The sequence below is a fragment of the Python bivittatus genome, unplaced genomic scaffold (genome assembly GCF_059951505.1).
Source record: "Python bivittatus isolate LINGU-HERP-01145 unplaced genomic scaffold, Pbiv_v1 ctg000070_np1212, whole genome shotgun sequence".
NCBI classification, from domain to species: Eukaryota; Metazoa; Chordata; class Lepidosauria; order Squamata; family Pythonidae; genus Python; species Python bivittatus.
The window spans coordinates 1757269-1782703 of NW_028277034.1; the positions used below are offsets into that span (position 1 = coordinate 1757269).

General features: G+C 39.7%; 1 protein-coding gene across 2 annotated transcripts in view; it reads right to left on the bottom strand.

The window, feature by feature from the left end:
* LNX1 (ligand of numb-protein X 1) overlaps positions 1-22822 on the bottom strand; it is a 119948-nt gene extending 97126 nt beyond the window's left edge. Inside the window, exon 1 of one of the 2 annotated variants that reach the window (XM_088130758.1) lies at positions 22593-22822. The gene's annotated coding sequence lies outside the window, so the exon portion shown is untranslated. Of the gene's footprint in view, positions 1-41; positions 269-22592 lie in introns of those variants that run through there. The other variant, XM_088130752.1, reaches the window with a different exon arrangement.
* Positions 22823-25435: the final 2613 nt, after the last annotated feature.

Genomic DNA, 25435 nt, shown 5'->3' on the forward strand with positions numbered 1-25435 from the left:
TTCTTTTAAAAACACACAAATATTTGTTCAGGACAACTCACTTCTTTCCGTTGTGGGTTTGCTTCTTTGCAGTCGCCTGAGGCTCGGCTCGGTGAGGCTGAGTGAAAGTCAGAACAAAACACCTTAATTCACCTTTGCTATCTGTATAAACCATCAGTTCTGCATATATTTACAAAGACATAGAATGTCTCCCAACCACAGTATTGGGGGTTAGTGGGGGAGAAGAGGAGAAAAAGAAACCAGGGTTCATTAACAGATGTTCAACCCGACATGCAGCTTCTAATCTGATGCTTGCAGGAAAGAAAATTTTGATTGGGCAATCGACTCAAGGAAGTGCATGACATCATAAATGGCTGGAAAGACAAACTTAGCAGCATTCACCTGAGTGATTTAAAGTGGCAGTCAGCCACGCCTGATCTGTCATGACTCCCAGGGAGGAGACATTGTGTGTACTTGCCAGCAATGTATACAGCCACATCATATGCAAATTTCTTTTTCAAGCAAGACATTTCCATTATAATTTTTTATCTCGAGTGATTATGAAGATGTCCCACAGATTTTAAAGAGAAGGGTCATCTCCTAACAATAGTTAAACGCAAAGGTATGAAGCGCTTCTAGAACTCATCAAGGATATGGGGTAACTTTTTACTTTATACCTGGTGACATAGTTTGAAAAATGCTAAAAATTCGTTAAAAAAGGGTAAGTTGGCTGTTCCTGCAGATCCTTTAGCTGTAAGTAGTACAAATTTGTTATAAATCAGGTTCACACAACACACCAGGCTAGTGTGTGGCTCATTGGGTTGTGTGAACCCAAGAAATGTTTAAGGGGCTGCTATTTACCACACTAGACTGGAGGAGATCTCGTGTAGGTTATAGGCCAGCCAAGTATCCAAGCATGATCCTATGTATAAGGTCTAGTTATAGGAGAAATATTAATTCCTCAAACCTCCAGGTTTGGGCAGATCACTACAAGGGCATCAGTGCACCAAGTGTGTCTTTCTTTGAATTTAGGCTAATCTCAAACATATTTGAAGGATCCAACAAGCCAAGAGCTAAATTTGGTCTGATGTTCAGTCTGTGCTTTCTATTCTTCTCCTTGAGTTCAGAAAAACATTGAGGAGAACTGATTAAGGACAGCTGAAGGAATAAAGTGAAATTGTTTAGTCTAAATGGGAATGGGCAAGACTAAAGACTAAAAGGACAACACCATAAAAACCTGGGATCAGCTCAATAATTTATGAAAGTAACATGCCATGATGCAGTCTGCATTTCCATGAGTGATGAAAAGTCCAGGCCAAGTATATCCATATTTATGTCTTTTCATAATGTGTGAACCCAGAGACAGGCTTATCAAACCATGAAAGTTTTGAAAAATAAAGCATGGTTTAGTATGATGTGTGAACTAAGGACATGACCCACTGATTTCTGATTGAAGCCTGTATATCAACTGATATTCAAGAAAACATCTCCAGATGTTGGCTCCCATTAAAAATACATAAACCAATTGTCCCTTATTTTAAATCAGAAAGTAGTTTAGTTTTAGAAAATGGTTGCCTAGAAGCACTAAGTTTTCTCTTATTTGGACTTCTTTAGTGCAAACATCATGATTGGAAGACCTGAAGGACCAAGTTGGGGACAGTACCTCCTGGACAAAAAATCTATGTGGTTGCTAAGAGTTGATGCCAACTGGATGGCACATCCCAGCTTCCTGTTTTACACCCTTGGAAAGGATACAATCAAAATTTATTAGAACAATTCTCCAGATGCCCTATTGTGTTTCAAATGCACACCTATGACTGGAGACTGGGTGATAAAAGTAGAATCAAGAATCTGTAGAGCTTCCTTATACCTCTGGCTAGAGCTTAATTTCTTTCCTCAAGGCCTTGCACCATTAATCCTTCAAGACAAATTCTCCTCTTCATGGATCAAGGCTGTAGAGTCTAACCTTGCAAAACTAGGTTTTTCTCCTTCCTCAATACTTGAATTGGACTATGAACAGGCAAAACAAAATTTGAGATTAAGGGTAGAGGACATAGAGAGACAAATGAAAGAAAGATCCATCATTCCTGTCTCCAGACTATACTAGATACATTATAAACCCTGCCAGATATCTTAGCCAGTTAGAGACAGCAAACCATCGGAAAGCCTTTTTGCTTGCACGATGCCCTAAGCTCCCCTTAGCTGTTCTGGATGGCAAATACAAAAAGATACCACTGGCTGAAAGGCTCTGTCCCTGTGATTCCGGAGAGGTAGAAACCACTGGCCACATCCTTCTTCGATACTCATTCTATAGAGACATTCGAACAAAATTTATTCATCCGATGATCAATAGGTATCCAGGCCGCTCTGATACCGGCTATCTACAGATCCTGCTTAAAGACAAACAGACTACACTCACAGGGCAGGTAGCTAGATTCTGTGCAGCAGCATTAAAGATTCGTCGGAATCTGACGAATATCTTATTGTAAATAGTTTTATATAACCAACACTTTAACTTTAGATATTATCATTTTATCATCACCTTTATTATAGTTAACAATCAATAATTATAGGATATCATAATGTAAAGAGTAATAATTACACTACAGTATAGGCAGCTTGACTTCATGTATAAATGACATTTAGGCAGCCAAATTATAATTATGATATAGATTTTACTTATTATTATATCTTTTTTAATTAGACATGTTATATGCCTTTTTAGCTGTACTGGACCCTGACTGCAATAAACTGATTGATTGATTGATTGATTGGCACATGATCATCATCGCAAACATCCAGTCAGAGTTAATGTGAAGAAAAACAAATCTGCTGTGGAGAAGTGCCCAGGAGGAATGTGTTGGAAGCAGAAGAGCTAAAAAGAAGAGCTTTTAGGTGAATTTCACACAACTGGCACTTTACTCAACCCAAAATTCCCCTTTTCTTCTGAAAGACTAGGCCTAGAAGACAAACATGTTCACCAAAAAGAAGGTAATCTGAAAAGTAAGTACAATTTACTTCCAAAGCGAGGGAAACTAACTTTTGAAGAACCTCAGGTGGGATAGCCTTGCAACAAATTATTTTGCATTGTAGTAAAGACTGAAACTTTAATGGCAACATAAGCTCTTAAGCATCGCTTAATCAGATGTATTTAGTAGTCACCATTTACCTTCAAGGATGCAATACCATGGGCAAGTTCAAGAAGTGATAACTATTTGAGTCCCAAAGGTTGTGCGCTGCAACAGATAGCAAGTAGGTGTGTCACTTACTATACAAAGTACAAGTGCACAGTACTTGTGAGCAACTTGAATACACAATCTTGGGAGTGGCAGGCTCACTGCAAAGTAATTGTCATTCTTTAATTGCTATTTTATATTATTAACCTTGCCTTGCCCTTCTGAATTGAGTTGATGCTAGTCAGAAATGAGCTACACCCAGGATGATGGGATTTCATGTTACTTGTACTAGATTTCATACAGCCCTTTTACTGCTCTCTTTCGTGATTTGCCCTTTGAGTTTCATTTGGTAGTAACAGCTATGCTGGTCTATGACCGAAATAAAATTGATTGCTTGATTGCTTGATTGATAGTAACAACAATTTTATTCTTTCAAATACAGTGATACTCTAAAAAGCATAGGAGATGGGAAATATATATATAGATAGATAGATAGATAGATAGATAGATAAAGAGGAAATATGGAAGCTTTATAAATAGCTTTCAGTTTCCAAAACTTTTCATTAAGAAGGCTGGTGAAAGGGCAGGAAAAAATGAAGCTGGTCTTTCAGCCATCTATGTACCAGAAGGCATCTGTAAACAGATGCCTATCTGAAACCCAGCTGCTTCTCTGTTCTTATCTCTGTGTGGGAAAATACTGAACGCCCACAGCAGTGAATCTAAAAGCAGATCTATATTGCAAACTTAAAAATATATTAGTAGGCAATGAAGTTCAGGATAATCTCCATAACATAAATATAATTCAAATCATATCTTTATTATGGTTATAGACCAGCAGAAGGAGGGTAGCGTAAGTCGTTAAAAAGCATAGAGGATTACATCAGAGTAAAAACAAAAATCTAAAGAAATGTGAAAGCTAGAAGATATAAAATATAAGAATCTAAAGGAAGGGGTAGGAGCATTAGATGGGTCTAGGGGAGCATAAAAGATTAGTATGTGAAAGACTATAAGGCACTCTAATATGGTGAACGAGGTGCTCATTAAAACTAATTTATAGCACAGGTCATCATCCAATGTATTATGCCTTGGGAATCTTCCCACCTTCCCTGATTCCTGCTGAATGCAGTTACTGAAAAGACCTGTTTTTATTTCCCTGTAGCACTTCCAAAAGACTCTGTGGATACTGCTGTTATATAGTTTAGTCACTAGAGGGCCCCGGACTTGGTTGAACCTGGATGGACAGTTGTAGGAGAAACACAAACATTCTTTCACATGATATTACTATACTGCTAATATTTTTGTGGTTGCTCCTCATCTGCCATGTAGAAAAACAGTGGAAAGGGTTCAGGATTCCAGGAAACAAAACATTTAATGAAAAGTGTTACATTCCCCAACGCAAAACAATTGTTAACATATTCTGAAACCAGCCTTTGCTTAATGCTTATTTAAAGACATTGTTTTTGCTTCCAGTTATGTTCAAAACTCACTAAACCCCATAGATCCCAAAAGTGGTTAACTAAGAGCACATTTCCTGTGGTATTTTGTCTTTTCCAATGGCTCCAAAGCAGTCTGCCTGGACAGCCACCCAGTTTGAACACTGAGAACTAATTGTCTTGCACTGTGTTATGAACAGACATATCACACTTCTGCACTGGAGTAATTAAAGCTGGTTCAACCCCTTTGATTTTTTTAAAAAATCACATTAAATCCTGACTGAAATTAAAAAACAACACTCTATTATATACTTTAGGTTTCAAAATGGGCAAGGACAGAGTTACTGGGAAGGTGCTCTGAGAAACAAATTTAGACATTTATTGGCTGCATGGAAAAGTCCGTTGTAGCATTTCTGTCCGTCTTTCATTTTGACACCTCCTTGCCTGGTTTCCCTTAGAATGGCTGACCACAATAATAAAGATGGCACGTCACATCTGGTTTTAATAAAATATATTGCTCATGAAGATGCACATACTTTATAAATGTGGAAAATATTTACAGTGCAGTACCTCTGACACTTCCCTCTGCCATACTGGGTTTTGGTAAATATTTGCAGGGGGACATGGCGTGGGTAGCAGGATGAAAACCTAGGAAAGCTGAACATCACAGTGTATGCAAAAGGGAAGGGTCAAAATTGGCAAGATGGCCCTGCTCCCTTTGTACATGCATTGTCCATGTCCGAAAGGGACAGGGAGTGAATTGTGAAGCTTCATCTGCCATCTTCCCCATTTTGACACATCTTCCCAACCACACTCCCCCTACTGCTTTCTCTCCAGCTACAAACAAATTTCCATCTGGCCTCTGAGGACAATTGCAAGGAAGAATGCCTGCCATCTGCTAGCTTGGGTTCAAGGCTATTGACTCAATTAGTGTATAGAAGGGAGAGCAGAACTGGATTGTAAGGACGAGGAGTCATTTCTCATTCTCACACAAGAATACATTCAGGAAAATGTTTTTTTTCCTCTCCTCCTTTGTAAGGAAAACTCGGGGGTTAAACATGAACAGAAACCTTGAAAAATGACCTATAATGATCTACGAATACCACTTCCAGACTTCAAGTATGATAAAACGCACACACACAGCTGGAGTATTGAAAGTTTTGAAACTCCACAAGGCAGCAGAGAAAACAACAACAACCCACAGAGATCAAAAGAGAGTTCCAAAAGGAAAACAATTTATTTTGGGGCTTAATTTTCCTATACTTTGCTTCCAGCCCAAGGAATAACTGTGTGTGGGGTGGTGATGGTGGAGGGATTGTGAATACTAAAAAATTTCTTCTGATTGCTCAGTTCCCCAACCTGGTGCTCTCCACACATGTAAGATGCCCATCACCCCGGCCAGTAGTCATTGTGGCTAAGTGGGATGGGAATTGTAGTGTGGCATAGGTTTTCCACTACACTTAGAAATGAGTGTATACTAAATAAAAATATTAAATACTATATACTAGACATACCTGGAAGAGACCTGATTTAACCAAAGGGCTTTTAGCTTTAAGCAAGAAAAGAAAGTCCACTTGGAACTCTCCATGCTGTCTTAATCAGCAGAAGCTACACTGGCAGGTTGCAAAGGGAATAGTTAACGTAGTGGTAGTACTAGTACTAGTAGGAAGATTAGTGGGAACACATGGGGATAGTTTGGGAAATAGTAGGCCCAGGTGAAGGAATTACATTAATCCACCAGGTCAAAAGTCCTGGAGCATCTCTTCAGACTAACAAATGTTATTACAAGACATAAGCATTTGTGTGCTGCAGCTGATGAAGTGATGATGAAGTAAGCTGCAGCTCATGAAAGCTGATGCCTTTTAATGAAATTGTTGATTGGAAAAGGTGCTACCAGACTGCTTCTGATTTTTATTTTTATTTTTTTTATTTTTTTGGTGCCATGGCTCTCCTTCTGCAATTAATCCACTGCATAACCCACTCATTGTTCTTCAGAATGATCCCCACCGTATCTAGCTTAAAAAATGTAACTCTTCTGTCTCTGGATCCACCAGCAATAGAAATCCATTTAATTCTGTTTCTATAATATACTATGAATGTTATAGAAAATGCATTCCAATGAAAAGCTATAAAAAAGATCATTCTACACTTTCATTTGAATTTGTCAGATTATCCCAAACCACTTGGAAACTTGGTCTGCTTTTCAGCCGGGAAAACCAATCTGTAAATGCTGACAATCTTGTGAAAGCTTTTTTTGAATGTTAATGTTCTCTTTTCATTAATGACAAACAGTAAAGTATTGTTTATTAGCACATGAGGTTTTATATACACCACAGATAAAGGAAGTTGGTTTAAAATGTGTGGGATTGCAAAGTCTTGCTCATCTCCTGAGAAGTTTAGCCAAAAAACTCTAATTCTGACATAGGAAGAAAGGATCCGATGGTCAGGAAGGAAGTTTTGAAAAATCTGTATAAAAATATTCTACAAAAGACTTTCCACAGGGACTATAAAAACAGGATACAGTTAAGGAAAACAAGGAGAGGGGATGAGGTAGAGAATGTCAAAAGCACAATGTAAACCAAAAAAAAAACAAACAACCCTCAAGAAAATAAGGGGGAAACAACTTAAAAGTAGAGCAAATAGATAATTAGAAAGTTTATGCTTGACATGTACTTCTACAGAGGGGGAATGTGTATTTTCCAAAATGTTCCATGTGATGCAATTCTCAGTGATTGAGTTTCTCTGAGAATTCCCTTAAAGTCATATAATGGGATACAAATCTCAAAAGTACATTAATCAATTCCATCCATCCATCCATCCATCCATCCGCTCTTCAGGCTACTAGAGTATCAAGGATGTATCTTGCACACTAGCATTCTTGATATTTTTGGAAAGATGCTCTGTTTTCTTCATGTTTTCTCCAAACTACAAAAATAGAGATTCCAAAATCCCCAATGGATGAAATGTCTTTAAGTTCCCACACTGGAGATACCTCAAAGCACTTTATGTCCAAAAATTACATATAGCATGTCAAATGTTTTAAGTGCTTCAGGTAGATTATCTCAGTAATCTTTTCAAAACCTCAGTAACTTGTTATCTTCTCTGTACTGTATCATTGACACTCCACTGAAATAAATGATACTTGTGCAAGAATTAGTAACTAGGAAGGGATACACGTAGCTATCCTTCCTCAGATTTCACACTGTCTCGAGTTTGCCCTGTTAAAACTTGTGATAGTTTAGTTCACTGTGAGTAACTTAAGTCCTACCTATCTCAATGAATCTCTACTGCAAACCATTTCAGTATGACTAAGTCTTGATCCAACCCATGGTCACACATAATGTGATTAACAGGAAGTACTTTTAACTATATATACAGGGGGAGATTAATGGAAGTACAAATATATTGCTTGTATTTTTCCATTTTCACAATAATGTATGATGAATAAAATGTCGATATTTACCCTTTTTATTTTATTGTGGAGGCCTCTATAAAGCATTGTATTTGAATGAGTGACAACATTACACTGAGGAAAAAGAGAAATCAAAATAATCAGAGTTGTAGTTTAAGGATTGCAAAGTTTGGAACTTTTTAATTTAAGAAAAAATGTCAGTAAGGAAAGACATGACAAAACATTATAAATGTATGTATGATGTAGAAAAAGAAGAACAGTGGGTTATATTCCCTCTTTTATGGCCCTGTAATTCAGGGTCATGTAATGAAACTAGGTGGCAAGGGATTCAAGACAAACAGATTTGAGATAAATACAAGCAGGCTTTTTTCATTTGTCTAATCTTTAAATTCTCAGCTATAATTTATGGGGCTCTTGTTAGTTTTTCACTTTATGCAATTTGGCAGAATAAGGTTAAATTTGCAAGTGCTATATAATTGCCTTCTCTGAGAGGAAGAAGCCTGTGGAATTTCAGAGTAGGAATTCTTGACTTGCCTTTAAAGTGTTTGGGGGATTACGAAAATAGAATATGCTATTTATGTGCATCACAAAGTCATCATTAAGCTGTTTTCTCCTCTTTCCTTATATCCAAGGCTTTGGGGAAGGGGGATTTGCAGATGCAGAGCCTTTACGTCTGCATCTTGAAATTCAAAATTGCTCCCAAGGCTTTGGAAGGAGCCCAATTAAGTTCTCTTTCCAAAAGTTCTCCCAGGCCTTGGGGACTGGGTAATTTTAGAGCCCCGCCCTTTTTAAAAAATTTGCTTTGTTTTGGTTCTTTGTACTGTGCTATTCTGGTCTGTTATATTTTTCTTTTAATACTGTTGGGCTTTTTAGTTGTAAGCCACCCAAAGTTGGTTGAGAGTCAGGTGGCCTAATAATTAAATAATAAATAAAATTTGATTCTGCATTTAGAACTCATCCAGAGCACTGCTTCACTCATTGTTTAATCCATGGAAAACACCACCCCAAGCCTATGATCATCACCATCTTAGATGGTTTAAAAGGGGACTGTACAAATTTACTGGATATAAGGCTGTAGTCAATTGATAAGGCTATACTTTGCATATTATCAGAGGTACCATGCTTCTAAATATAGGTTAGTGAGGGAAACAAAGAGCATCAAAGCTCATTTTGATTTAAATATGTTCTCTTTATGTTCTGTAGTGATGAGAATAGAAAAACATGACATTCTCTCTATTCAAGTGAATCAGTTCTGGATGGCAAGTTATTTCTGCTCCTGAAAGCAAGTCAATTTATGATGGTTCTGTCTTAGCCTGGTGATTCTCAACCTTGTTAGAAAAGGGTGTGTATTTCCAGAATCTTGTTGTGAGTGCTCTTGCAAAATACTTTCTATTACTGTTGTTTGCCTTTGCAATTGTGGTTGGCAAGTGGACACATTTCTAACCCAAGCAATGAGCTGCAGCTGTCCATAATATTTATTTTTGAAGCAGGTTTATGGGGCTTATTGGGGACTAGGGGCATTCTTGGAAAGAATGATGGTGGAAACTAACATTGCTCTTTGTCCCATGCAAACTTATTTTCTTAATTAAAATTATTTTCCTTTAATGTAAAAAATCACACGTAGCCTAAAGCTTGGCAGAAGCCTAGGCCAGAAGTATGCTGGTGCCTTCTTGGGCAGCATGTTAATGACCCCAAAAGTACATTGGGCAATAAAGCAATCTACGTCAATAAACTCTACAATGTTAAACATTGTATCAAACATATGTAGAGTTGTGTTCATTGTTTCCATACAAAATTATAATGACTAATGACACAAAAATGGTGAAGCAATATAAACTAAGGAAGACTACTGTAAACTGCTGAGAGGAACCAGTGAAGACCTATGTCTTGAAAGAACAGCCTTCAAGGATAAGCCCATGGCATTATTTCTAAATATGGATGCCTCTGTGCAATCCATCTCATCTCAACTCTCCACATGTTTCAGGGGCTTCAGCCAACTTACGTATTGCTGAGGGTACCATGGGGTAATAAAAAAGAGCTCCTTTGCATCCTGGAGGAAGCTAAGTACAGCTTATAATATGTGTAGGTAGATAGATGTATGCTGGGCCCAAAGGGGGAGGACAATGTCATCATGCAACGGTCACAACTTACATACTTTTGTCAGATATCAGTCATATCAAGTATGCAACATGGCATGTGCATAATGGTGTCATTGGATGCCTGTTGTCATTCTGGGGTTATTGTGGCTTGCTGAGGATTCTGTTGGGTAAGTACAGTTGTCATTGGTCAAGCTGCTGTGACCTAAGTAAGGTTCAGTAATGGTAATGGATTAAAATGTTACTAACATAACATATATTTAATTTAAGTTAGCTATAAGAAGGAAATTAGAGAATGATATGATGGCAATTTGTGGATGCATCTAAAAAATAGTTTACAGAAAAATACACTCTATTTATAGAATTCCTCCCACTGGACATTATAAAAAAAAAAGGCAAATTGCTTTTTTTGATCTTGGCATCTGATTTGAATTATTGTTTAGTGCACCATGATCCCTTTATTGGAAAGTACTTTGCATTTATTCACCAATTCTGGTCCACAATCTTCTACATTTCAGGAACCACAGGCCACAATTTTCCTGGAGGACAAAGGCTTTTCAATACATTGCCTGTTCACATAGGATATATAAGTCTAAAACATAATATGACACCCCTAGGGTTTAAATTCAGGGATACACCCTTCTGACTGGTATATACAAAGATCCTCAGATGTATATTTAGATGTATTTCTCATGGGAAAATTAGGAGAAGCTCTATGTATGGCTTTACTTGAGGATGGAATCTCAGTTTCTTGGAACCCACCCAAATATATCAGCAGTAAAATAATGAGACTAATTAGAAGCTCTCTGTTTGCCATATGAATCTGAAACCAAAATATAATCAAACTATAGCTAAGCACAGAAACAAACCAAAACAAAAAGGCTTATGTGGGGCCAAAGAAATATGATGCAGAGTATATGTACTTTACATAAAATACAATGTATTTTGAAGATAACCTACATAAGCTATAGGATTAAAAAATGAATCGAATGTCCTGACCAAAATATATAGGAAAAGAGATGGGTAGCCACAATATAATCACAGTATAAGTTAAGTGATTTTGATAAACCTTAATCTATTGCCAATCTACTACTACTGCTATTATTGTGAATGTCAGTTAAATTGCCACCAATCTTGCCAAGGCAACTCTGTTTTTTGCTGAAATAATATACAGATAAAGTCATCAATCCCTGGACTTCTCAGCAACCCCTTTTATCTTTATAAAATAAGGAAACAAGGTTTAATTAATGAGTCAATGGACTGTGTGCTACAAGGTGCCTTCGGCTGCCCTTTAAGGGGCTCCTGGGAGCACCACACACTTTTCTTCTCCAGCCAGCTGAGCAGCTTCCTGCTCCTTCCCCACCAAACTGATTGCTGGGTGTGATGGGGAACAATGTGGCTCTCCTACTGCCATTGCTTCTGATGCAAATCAACGGTTTCCCATTGATACCAGCAAGAAACCAGCAATCTGCATCAGAGCTCTTTGAAAAAAGGGACAGAACTTCTGATCATGGTCCTTGGGGTTCTATGTGATTGGCAATGGGAAATCAGCAATATTAAGTAGGGTGAGAGAATGCGAGAAAACTGGGAAAACAATGGAGGCATGTTAGACATAAACAACCAAAGATGGAAGAGGAGTTTGTTAGTAACTTATCTCATAAACAGCAGCTTAGGTTGCAAAATGCCCAGGAAGAAGAGATTCAAAACATTCAGAGAGAAACTCCCTTAGTGAACTCACGGTTAAATGAGAGCTGGAGGTTGCTGTTGCAGCTTCCAAGATTCTGAACTTCACCCCTAATTCTTGCATTAAAACGTCTTATTGGAGTCTGTGATTCCTGCTTCCTTGATTATACTTCGTGTATGGGGCCTGACAAGTAGAATCGGTGAGGAGGCATCTTACCTACCCTCCCCTGTATTGGAATCACTAGCAAGTTGTAAATCTAGTCTTCCTTCTCTGCCCTGGCAACCCCTTTACAAAGATGTGGGATGTGCGTATGTGTTCATGTGCACCTCCATGCATAGCACATAAATGAGCAGATATTAAGCCCTCTACAACTGGAAAGAAGCAACACTACCCGCATTTCAATTCAATAATGCTTGCCAGGGGTACATACAGAATCTTGGAAACCATCATAGGAATTTCCTACTTCATTTGCAGTGAATTATTTAGGGTAGAGCCCCTTTGAATATTTTGAAATGCTTTTCTCAAATTTCTCCCCATTTGGCCTGAGTTTCTTTTTATGAGATAAGCTGTCAGCTGATTTGCCTGCCATCCCTTGGTGGTCTATGTTGGTGTTCTTTTCTCTTCCTTCCCCAGCTCCCCACAGTCTCTCACAGCAACCCATCTGATCCTTGTAACCCATCTAGTCTTTGATAAAAGTTCGTCACAATCATCATTACCACAACCACTATCATCATCATTGCCACTATAAGTTAATCAGAAGGAAAACTATAAGCAGCCCAGATTTGGAGACAGAGAGATGAACACTGAGTCCCAGTACATCTCATGGGACAATTCAGTCATTTTCTGTAATAATTTGCCAAATCTGCCTATTTTGCGAGGGAATGGCATCACTTCAGCTTATTCAACAAAAAAAAGATTTGGGATCTTTGGCCTGATGACTAAGGAATTATTGTACGTTATTGTACATTTCCTCCCTTTTAACCTAAGAATATAAACTTTAGACTTGCTAGAATTCTAGTAATAACTAATTCTAGCAACTGTTGCAGATTTATTTGTATGGTTGCTGTGATTCTTTTGGGGACTTAGATCTCCTTTGTTTGTCCTATGATTCCCACTTCAAACACAGAATTGTTGTAGAAGTTGTGGTTTAAACTCCTGGTTCCAAAAGGCTCAAACCAAAACATTGTCTTGAAGCATAGCCATCGCTTCCAGGAATATTTCTGCAAAGACCATTCTGGCTACAGATTCACTTAATGTGACAGGACAAGTTATGTACGGCAAAGAATCATTTGTCATGTTTATGAAGACAGGCAGTGGAAAAGACAACAGCAATTGGGAAGGTTGTAAGAGGTTGCCTTGGTCCTTAAGAGATAAAATGCATGAAAGAGCTATTGATTTGGCTTGTTTATCCAATGCTAGAGGTGACCGATTAAGGGCCAGATCAATCCATCTTTTATAGCAGAAACAAAATGACACCCTAAGGGAGTAACTCAAAAGGGCAAACTGCTTTTTTCCTTTAAAAAGCAGGAGCCACAGAGAGATTATTATTTTGCAGACCATGAATCTTAAACATGCTAATTTTTGCATTGTAACTTGTTAGCTCAAAAGCTGATCCAAGGGCTCCTACGCTAGTTCACTCCACAGCCTCAAATGAGTTCAAGAGTTATTTCGACATAAATGTATTCAGCAGCAGCCACTCCCCAGGTGCTCTCCAGATGTTTTGGGGTCTTTCTGGCTGCGAATGATGGAGGGTGTAGTCCCCACACATCTGGAGAATGCTGACTGTTATGCTAACCATTTCCAGAAGAGTGCCCGTGTTTTCATTACAAAGTTTAAGAAGTATGAGGTAACAGCTGACAAGTGAGATTATTTCACTTGGATATAAAACCATGGGAACTGCAAATTACAGCATAAAGGCAGTTGAAAGTTTTTTGGAAAATTGTAAACTTAAATATTTGAAGGCTATAGAGAGACAAATATATTTCAGGGCAATCCTGTGCTCATCTTAAAATAACATGCACTAAACTCAGGGTGTTTTCCTTCAATTTTAGTTGTTATAGGATTTCAATTTTGTATAAAGCCACTAAGGAATACCCCTACTGAGTGAAATGGGACTTTCTTAAAGATACTATTATTTGTTTGTTTGTTTGTTAAGAGTCTTAAACAACTCTGGGCGGCTCACAACAGCAGTAAAATCAGTAACTGTAAAACATAACCATGAAACAGTAAAATGATCAGACAAAAACAAACATCCTGCGCCTCAGTCATGCCTCTCAGCAAGCTCCAATTATTCTCATTCCATTCTTTCTCTTCTGTGCTATCCCACCCTATCCCAGCACTTGGCAAAAAGCCAGGTCTTGATGGCCTTCCAAAGGACTAAAGGGGTGGGGGGCTGCTGAATTGCTGGGGGGAGGGTGTTCCGTAAGGTAGGGGCAGCCACGGAAAAGACACGCTTCTGTGGTCCCACTAGATGGCAGGATTTCAGGGGAGGGACCTGGAGCAGGCCTAACCTATCTGATCTAGTGGCATGGGCAGATATTCTTAGGGAGAGGCAGCCCCACAAACAACCAAGTCCTTGCCATGTAAGGCTTTAAAGGTGATAACCAGCACCTTGAATTGCACCCAGAAGGAAACTGGGAGCCAGTGCAGCTTGCACTTTAGAGGTGTAACATGAGTGAACTTATGAATACACAATACAGTAGAGTCTTGTTTAACCGACCTTCGCTTATCCGACATTCCGTCTTATCCAACGCCCCTAAAAAAAACACAACACACATAAATCGTCGACAAGAAAAGTGTGCCGCTTGTTTGCGAGTGTGAGTGTACTCTTTCTTGTTGCTCCTGACAGTGTGGCGCTGCAACGCAAAAATCGATTGCAACAGGCGCAGCAGTTCGTTGGTTTTTTTTTTTTACTGCACTCAATCGTTACTGTGTGTTATCTGACATTTTCACTTATCTGACGTTCTGCCGGCCCGTTTATGTCGGATAAGCGAGACTCTACTGTACTGTGTGCTCCACTGCATTCTAGACCAGTTGTAACTTCCAAGTGATCTTCGAATGCAGCCCCACGTAAAGCACGTGCAGTAATCCAAACGGACTAAGGTGCAAGTGACTGTGAGCAAGGCCTCCCAGTCCAGGAAAGGGCACAACTGGCACACAAAATGGATCTGTGCAAAGGCCCGCCTAGTTACAGCTGCCACCTGCTCAGCAAGCAGGAACTGTGAATTCAGGAGGACCCCATCTTGCATACCAGCTTGGTACAGGGGAGTGCAACCCTGTCCAGAGGCAAAGATGACAAATCACCAGACCTGGGGACCAAAAGCCCAGAGCCACTCCATCTTGCCAGGGTTGAGCCAAAGCTGGTTCCTCCCCATCCAGACCCTTACAGCCTCCAGGCACTCAGACAGCACTGCAACAGAATCACCAGGGCTAGTGGTAGAGATGTATAGCTGGGTATCATCAGCATACTGATGATACTGTACCCTATGCCATTGGATGACCTCACCTAGTGGTTTCATGTAGATGACTCTAGCCCTGAGGCACCCCACATTGCAGGACCCTAGGGCTTGACCTCTCCAGTGCCTCCCACTCCTAACCCCTGGAGCCAGTCCAGAAGGATACCATGGTCAATGGTATCGAAAGCCACCGAGAGATCCAGGAGAGCCAGGACAGTTGCATCACCCCTGTCCTGAGCCCTCCAAAGGTCTTCAGCAAGCATGACCAATGCTATCTCAGTGCTATACCCCAGCCTGAACCCAGACTGAAAAGGGTCCAGATAATCTGCTTCATCCAGGGCCCTCTGAAGCTGCATACCAACCACCCTCTCAACAACCTTCCCCAAAAGGGGAAGGTTGGAGACTGGACAAAAGTTGCCTAACATGGCTGGGTCCAAGGATGGCCTCTTGAGAAGGGGATGCACCACCGCCTTTTTCAAGGGAGGTGTTACCACCCCCTCCTGCAAAGAGGCATTAACTACCGCTTAGACACAGCCACATGCCACCACCTGGGAGACCTTAACCAACCAGGAGGGACATGGGTCCAAAACACAGGTGGCTGAGCTCACAGCCATGAGGACCCTGCCCACTACCTCAGGATCCACCAGCTTAGACTCCTCTCAGATAACAGGGCTCAGATGTGTCTCAGTCACTTGTAAAGGATCTGTCCAGCCAGAGTCCAACTCCAAGCAAAGTCAAGCGACTGTATCTGATAGATGCCAAAAATATTTTCTTTCATGGGGGAGACTAATGGCTCCATTTCTGAAGATGATCAAGGCTGTGACTACCAAAGATCTTTCAGGATTAAAGTATCTTAAACGCAGTCTCTCTGTGGCTTGCTATTACTATGAGGTGGTAAGTCAAAAAAGGGTTCATACACAGTTCCTTAACTTTCTTCTTTGGGGCAGCTTTTTAACTGAAATGCAAACATTTAACACCCATTACTTCTCAATTTGAGGAAGTCATTTAAGACCCATTTCAATAGGCTACAATTAACTTCTCCCATAAATTTCACATAGGAAGAAGACAAAATGAATTTCACCACATTCTGACCATAACCTGCCAGTGCCCAAGACTTAGGTTTTGAAGGCCATAAACACCCTGAGAGTGTGCAGGGATGTTAACTGAACATCTAAAGCAACTGCATCTTTTTCAGACAAAAGAGTTACCTGGTTTAAAAAGCTGACTACTTGAGTGGCCACTTGAAGCATCTTTCAGCCTTTGAATCTTGAGGCCTCCAGAGCCACAGCAATGTCTAGTTCATACCACGCTTTCATGAATTTTATCTGGCTTTGACTTAGTATGAACCCTGCTACCCAGATAGAAAATCATACTAATAGATGATGATGATGATGATGATGGTTACTGTTGGCTTAATGTACTATATAAATTGTGCCATGTAAACCCAGCTAACTGGGGCTTATTTAAAAAGATTAAACAAACATACATGGCATTTTATCTGCACGCAGTCTAAATCCATACTTGGTATCCTGTTATACCCTCAGGTGCTGCTGAAACTGTAGCACGTAACAGGAATATCCCAGAGGGAGCAGTCTTGTTAGCAGAAGGAATGAAAAGTTACTTTCAAAATTCCAAAGAACTTACAAATATCCTTAGGAAGTTCCTGCGTAGATCCTGCTAGACCGTAATTCTCTGATAAGAGTTCTTCCAGAGAGGTGTTGCAAGAGTCCTTAGTGGCAGAATGCCCTAGATTCAGACTCAGCATGGCAAAATAATACAGGGTAAATTCAAAATATTGTCTGCTGCTAGTCTCAACATGGGTGTATGAAGGGGGGATTAATAGAAAGGAAAGAAACGGATTGTTTGAATTACTGAACAAGGAGTCCAGTTAAACATATAGCATTCTGTGTCTGGGTAAGCCTAGTCCATTGATCAGAGTGAGCCTTTTTTTCACTCCATTCAAAAAAACCCTTTTTTTTCACCCCTCCCCTTAGGAGCTCCTGGCATTTGCTGCAGCCCCCAGCTTCTTCTCAGAACTCTGCAGGGCTTACAGTGGGAGGATATGATTGCAGCAAAAAGGGCAGCACTAACTGCTAATTTAGCATCTCCTGATTCCCATTCTAGGTGGGATCTGAGTTGTCTGGACAATTTTCCCCTCCCCCCAATCAAGGTTTTTTCCAAAGGAGGTAAAGAAGCTGTAGGGGTAAGAGGAGAGGGCAACATTGATCAGGATTACTCTGCCTAGATGTGGATGGAATCGCTCTCGGCTGAGTGAACGAAGAATCTGCCCTCGTGTCCCGCCCTTCTGCAGCAGGATAAGGGAGTGGGTGGGAGGGTTTGAAATCACAGAGAAGTCCTAGCCATGGGAACGTAACTTCCTTTGGTTAAACGTTTTTCAAAGTAGCCCATGATGATCGGGTATTATCTAGCTTACCTGCCCAGGTGTTGATCTCCTCCCTTTAGGGAATCAAATGGTGATGCAGGGAGAGAGGGGAGAAGCCAGAAGAGACCCCACCAAGCACTGCCCTGAAACTAACCAGTATTGAGCTGTGTGCCACTAACCAACCTTGTACCTGAGGGTAAGTAGTGGTGCTAGCAGAACTATATCAACCCACCTTCCTCCCATCTAGAGAACCGGAAGAAATCACCTTGGTGATGAGCTCTGAGATACCCTGTTGTCTGGGTAAAAGACAGCACCTTGTTTTCTTATTCTCTTTGCATGTGCATGGAGGAGAGTAGATGAAACCTCTTGTGAACAACTGGGCAATTTGATGTCTCGTGTGCTTGGCAAAATGCATGTTCTCTGTTTTGGCAAAAAAAAACAAACACACACATTTATTTTGTCTTGGCTTTGCTTCCCAAGCACATTTACTAACAGAGCAAACCTTACCAGTTCTCAAGAATCTACTTGAGAGCAGTTTGTTCTTTAAAAGCTTGTCTGGTTTAAAATAAAATAAAAGTATGGTTTTATTTTAGAATCAGAAAGGCAGATGGACTTTTCTTCACACTCTGCTAACTAGCCAGTTGGAACCAGGCACCCCAGGGAAGAGTAGTTGATTCCTCCCATTCATACTGGATGTGGAGAAAAGGAAAAAATCAGCTGGCAGTAACTGTTTCTTTCCTTTTTTTAAAAAAAAAAAGTGCCTTACAATTTATGGATTCTTCCTTCCGTTTCACAACTATTCTGCCAAAGCCAGCTATTAATTCTTCAATCAACAGTGCTACAGAAGAGAGCTTTTTTGCTCATATCTAGTCTCACCAGGGGCAGGAACTAATCTAGCAAAAAGTGCAGATTCTTTAAAAACTCTGCTGGAATATTGTCATAACATCCCAAGGCAACAGCAGCTGTAGTCCTTGGGAGGGAGCAGGATCTTGGAAGAAAACTTTTTAGCTGGAAAAACAACTCGTCCTATGTCTGTTTTTCATCGTCTTGTTGAAGTCTAACATTATGTTCTAGTCCTACAAGTTGCCAGTTACAACTAAACGATATCCATCCTGCCTAAAATGGCCTACTAAGAAAGCAATTTGTTTGAATTTGAGTAAATGCTGACCCTGGAACTGATTAGCAGGCACTATTCCCAACACAGATGACTATGCAAAGCTGATGACATTGTAGAGGGGTAAGATGTGGGATAGGGCAACCTTACATAATGTGTTCCCAACGGTTTGACTTCTACTTCTGTCATGCTCTGCCCTTGGGGACAATGGAATTGATAGATCCAGCACACGTGGAAAGCACAGGATTGGGAAATGCTGGCGTAAGTGAATGGATGTTGCCCCATTCCATAAACGTACATTGCTATCCACAAGACATCATCAGCATCTGTGTACACCATCATAGCTGTGCATTTATATTAGTTATATTAATATCAGTCATTCTTGCAGCTAGTATCCTTCGTTAAGCATAGTGATAAATTTAATAAAACAAATAAATATCACACATCCTTGGAGTAAACCCTTGGCCATCATAGATACATTAATCAAGGTTGTATTGTTTTGAGCAAATCAATCTCCCCCTGCAGTTTGGTTTTTTAGAGTGGTCCAAATCCTGATTCCACCCAGCCATTACTTCTCCTCCTTGTCCTTACCCACTCTGTAGGATAAGCTTCAAGATAAAAAGAAAGAGGAGAAAACCGTGTGAATGACTTTCAACTCCTTGGAAAAAGACAGGCAATGAAAAGATAAGCAGGGAGAAAATTAGAGAAAAGAGTAAAATGTTTTGCATAATGACATGGCAGCTTTAGAAATCCACATTGCCTTTATCGTATTAACTAATAGCAATTTATATAATTAATTTTAATTTTTTGCCAACTATTTTAATATTGATTTGTTTGCTTGCGCAAGAAATATATAACTCAGCTTTCTTCCAGAAACATAAGAGACATATAGAACTCTCTTCCAATTTTTCGCTGCAGCCGCAACTATCCTGTGTGATAGGGTGGGGCTAAGACCTAGTGAGTTTTCAGGGTGGATTTGCAATTGGGTTTCCCTAATCCAAGTCCAGTTCCTTAACCCCAACCTTATCCTGACTCTCTTTTAACTTGGGCCTGAAGCCTCATTTCTTCTTGTAGTACATTCTGAAAATTATCTGAGATCTGAGTTTTCACACAAATTAAGACACCCTTGATGTTTTATTTTAAATAGAAACTTCTATCATTCTCATAATCCAACAGACATTTTTGCCACCATTTTGTTTTCCATAATAATTATTGCTGCATATATATTTTTCTACCAAGTTCATAACTAGAACAGTTAGAAATAGATTTAAGTGATTTGGCATGCTGTTATCTGTAAGTTCTCTGCCTCTCATTTAATATAGTGCTTCAAAAGATAACTGCATCTTGTCAAGTGGAAAGCTTGCAGCCTTATGCAAATGAACTCTGTATGTTGAAAACTGTAGAGAAATTGATAAATGGAACACATGCAATTATTTGAGGTGGGGATTTGGATTATTTCCTTAATTCAGTGTTTATAATCACTGGGTAGGAGGTTTATACCCAGGCAGAAAAAATAATTTTAATCTTGATCTATGTCCCCATTTTGTTAAGAAAATAATATACGTTTACTTTTACACCCAAAGGAGGAAGTTACACAAGAAAAAGGAAGAAATGGGACTATTTTCACGTTAACACCCATTCAGGAGATTTGAATTCCAAAATGGAACTGGATCTGCCTGATTCAAATCTGTGTGGGATTTTGCAGAACTTGGTGACAAATACAAAAATTGTATGCATCCTGGATAGATGACAAAGGCTAGGTGACCCAGCAGTGTCAACTAGCAGGGGTGCAGCACAACATTGTAAATAATCAGAAGGCACAAATGTCACATAATGTGATTTTAGGAGGTTCAGCAAATTGACTTTTTAGAACCAGTGGTAGAGTTTGCCAGCATGTTCTTCCCAACTCAGCAGGGATCAGGCCAAGCTACCATGCTCAGGCAAACTGTAAAGGTGTGTACACACATGCACACACACACACATACATACACTGATAAAGAGACAGTGATTCATAGACTCACCTTTACTATGCAATCTCAGGATCTGTTGTGAGCTCTCAATGGTGATTATGTTGGAACCACTGATTGTATGAATGAATGAATGAATGAATGAATGAATGAATGAATGAATGAATGAATGAATGAGCTAAACTGTCCCTTTTGATCATGATGGCCAAAAATAGATGGTATATTTTTCAGCCATTTTGAAGTAGGAACCAAGTGAAAGTAGTCACATAAGCCCTAAAATAGGTATCTGACAAGTACAAAGAAAAAATGAAAAATAAAGCCACCAAACCCCTTCTAAAAAGCAAGCCGCACCCATACGCCAATTCTCAATCGGCCTCAAAATGCTGGGCACCTCTGTTGGTTGCACAGTTTTGCCCACCCCTGCATTGGGGCAAGCAGGAGATCATCTGGGCCGTTAATAAAATGCTGAGGCTAAAATATCCACATTCTAGCTGTCCATTTGACCAGGACTATACCTGGAGAGTAAATGCTACCCTCTCTCCCCAAAAGTAAACATCTGAAAGCTACAATCCAGCACTACTGGAATATTTTTCTCCAGACTATTTTCCTTCTCAGAATTGATCCATATTTTCTATTTTTATTACTCCAGGTAGTAAAAGACAGATAAGCAGGGGGTTTTAAAGTGCTATGATAGTAATGACTTACAAAGGGTTGGTCCAATTCATGGAAGTCCTGGGGAATGACAGCTATTAGCTTTGATGGCAGTGGGACTGCCCTGAAGGCCGTTTGCTCTGGGAGGCTAGTGGACTTCCTTATGCAGTCAGTTGGCCACTGTGAGAACAGACTGCTGGACTACATGGGCCAGGGGTCTGAGGCAGGAGGGCACAGCTTATGTTCTTACATTCTAAGGAAGGAGTAGTTTTAAGTAGAAAAGTAACAAGGGGAGAAGGGTTGAGGACTAAGCTCTCTTTTCTACTCCAGATTCACTCTTCCAAAATTGCTTTCCTTGGTTGTTTTTAAAAGGCCATTAAGAGACTATTACAGGAAATGGATTACAACAGAGGTCAACTACATTTCCTGTCTAGTTGTCACTGTGTGTTCTCAAGCAATGGGCCTGATTCCCAGAAAGTTTGCATGATTGCTAACTCTCATAAGACTTTCTTTACCTGTTTGTTCTATATATTTATTATTTTTATAGCCCACCATTCCCCTGAGGAGTACAAGGTGGCATGCCCACTTGTCCTCACCACAAAAACTCTGTGAGAGAACTGTGTGGGATGAGAGAAGTTGGTTGGCCCAACATTACCCACTAAGCTCTGAATGTGTGGGGACTTAAATCTGGGTCTCCCTCAGCTCACTTTTCACCATTCTACTCCTCTTAGATCTTGTGCAAGAATGCCAAAATCTCATACAATCTCACAAAAAATCCTTAACTCTCTCACAATCTGGCAACATTGCAATAGTTCGGCAGTTTACATTTTGAGGCCCTTTTAAAGCCAATGTGATGTAGTCATTGGGTTGGACTGAGCCTGGGGAAACTCCGATTCAAATCTACCCTCAGACCCCTTCACAGCACAGGATTGTTTGGGGTGGAGTGGGGGGATAAAACCCATGTAATTCACTTTGATCCTTTGGAATAAAGAGGGGGATATGAATCTAATGCTTAAATTAAAAAACTAAACTATAATGTTCTGGAAATCTGCTGTTGCCCCCAAGGATACTAGCAGAAGTCAACCCCTAGCTTATAGCGTTTAGTTTAGCCTTGGCTTTAATGAAACCCTGGGAAAGGAAAGGGAACGAAATGTAGCTGCTGGTAAGGATAGAGTTAACTTGCCCTTTCAGAAGTGAAATGCCAATGAGACTACTGAAGCAGATGAACAGCATAAAGCATACCTTACTGCCCCGGTTAAATTGGTTTCAGTCCTGTACATCGCCAGGAGGTGTTGACATCTTTGTGGGTCTAGAAGAACAGTCTTCCACAGCAGAGAAAAAGAGGATGATGACACCAGGGTATCCTTTTCCTGCAAAGACTGTAAATCAAATATCCAGGGAACCAAGGAGTTGTTCATTCAGAGAATTCAAAGTGGAAATTTGCAACAGAAATAAGTCCTAGCAAGGCAAAGGAGAGAGCTGAAGACAGAAGGATTGTGAGCACTCACCCTATTGTTATCTCTGGTCGAACAGGTTTGGCAAGGTCAAACAAAGATTAGGATAACAGAAATTAGCTTGCAGGCGATGGGCAGCCGGGGCCTTATCATATAATTAAGTCTGTGTTAAAAAAGACTGCCCGTTGCTGGGAACACTGCAGCAATCAGGTCAAAGCTGCAAATCCCACATTCAAATCAGAGTTTGCATGAACCAAAGCACTACTTCATCTAACCGAGGAGAGAGGGTGCATCGGGTTCTGAGCCGGCAAGCAGAAATCAATGCAAGTTGACTTGTTAGTAGGGGGAGATGTCTTTTGATAGTGAAATAAGATGTACATATTTACTGGATCAAGATAGAACAAACATATTTATGCATTGGAGAAGGAGAGTCGTGTTAGTCCACAGCAGCAAAAAAATCAGGAGCCTGGGAGCCCCTTTTCTGACTAACACATTTTATGACAAGGCATAAGCTTCTGTGGGCTGCAGCATGATGAAGTGATGATGATGATGGAGCTGCAGCTCTCAAAAGCTTATGCCTTGTCATGAAAATTGTTACTCAGAAAAGGGGCTCCCAGGCTCTTTCTCGTATTTGTACCCCATCTCAGCAAACCTTGAAAGAGGCATGGCAAGAGAAGGATGATTTATCTGGAAGAAACCATGGAGTTTTATTAACCCACTTTTGTCCCCAGATTTGTAGTTGCCACAGAATTTCACAAAACAATGATTATGGAACTGGAGCTAAGGGCTTTCCATCTACTCTCTAGTCATCACCATCTCAGTGTCATCAGGAAAAGTGACACTGCAGTGAATTTTCTTTTTTTAATCTCATCAAATCAGAGGAAGACCTCCATGATGGCCTAGTTTAAAAGATTTCTACTTGAAGGGAGATTATGCCAAATTCTATATCTTGACTTGGGGGTGATAAAGATGGAGCCTGTTTGTGGCAGGACTATTCTTATTGTAGAGACTCCCATATGAAATGTATTATTCCCTTCATGTGGTAAACCTGGCTGTCTTCATCTGCACAGAAACTAAGCAATAAACCCAGGGGTGTCTGTGTTGCACATAAAAAATAGGCAGAGCTTTGACTGCACCATCATGGCTGCCATCTTGACTTTTTTTAACCACACCCTATACACCCCTGAATAGCAGACCTATTAATGCTTGGGAGGGAGACAAGATGAAATATTTAGGGTTGTAGGCCAGACTGGGAAGTGGAAAGGCTACAACAAACCACTTCCATATTGTGGTTAAGAAAACTCTATTTGTGTTTGCATCACCAAACTGTTGAGCTTGATTTAAAGGTGGCTTCCCCTTATCTTTAGTCAATGTCCCTGAAGGACTGATTTAAAAAAAAAAAATTACATTTTTTTCAGCTAATCAGGATTTAGACAGGAAAGAGGTAACATTTTACCTTAGGGCCTACTAAATTAGGCAAATGTTGATGGTATTGTTATAATACCCTGAGGGTTTTTTGTTTAAATTTTATATTTATTAATTAATTCATGGATTCCAGTTGTATCTTACAAAGTTTACAAATCAGCCCAGTCTGAACTGATTCTGCATCATGTACACAAGCAAAGACAGTACAGTATGTCTCAGAAACAAGGCAACAATCAGTCTAATGTCACTGCATTGGTTTTAGGTGTTTGAGATATTAATGTATGATCTGATAAGTAATCATAAATACATTGATGTTGATAAGATTAATATAGCATAACTTTAATTTACCAATGTATAGCCTGCTTTTAGTTATAGAGGTATAATCAGTTTTCCTACAGGAGTCCTCAAAATTCTTTTGCAAGATAAATAAAATACACAATGACATAAACATAGTTAAGAATCAGCACAAAACTGGAGGGAATGTTTAAAAACAGAAACTCTTACAACCCAAATTCTGCCAGAAAAAAAATAAAAATAAAAGTCAAGCCTTTTCACAGCTGGCCAAGCAATTTAGTATATTCCATATAGTGTACCTATATTGCAGTGTGAGAAGCCAACAGTATTAGAACTGGGAATCTTCCTGTTACCTCATTTATCCAGAAAAACCATTTGCCTTATGGAAAGTGACTTTGGCGCCCAGATGAAGGTTCCATAGAAGTATGGAGCCTATGGTCTCCCTACTTCAGGGGCAGGAAACACTGGCCATCAAGGTGTTGCTAAATTCCTAGCAGTTGTCAGGGTGGGATGGCCATTGGTGAGGGCATGGAGTTAAGAGCTGTAACTGAGCAGCATTCAGGGGGATATCAGTTCTCCATCCTTCCTATTTCTTGTGCCTAGCATGGCTTGCTAGTTTTGAATCAGTAATTCTGATGATCTTTTACTTTTCATTTGGTCAACAGTGATCTTTCCCAATCATTGACTCTCTAAGACAAATTATATTGGCCCATGTGCTGGGGACTGAGTTGGGACACTGGAGTTATCCTGTTTTCTTTTTTGATAATTTGTGTGTCAGTATGTGTGAATTTAAACATAAAATCTTTGATTTTGGGCTTGAATGGTTGCTGGAGCTATATATTCCCCCTCCTCTATTTTATTTTATTTTATTTTATTTTATTTTATTTTATTTTATTTTATTTTATTTTATTT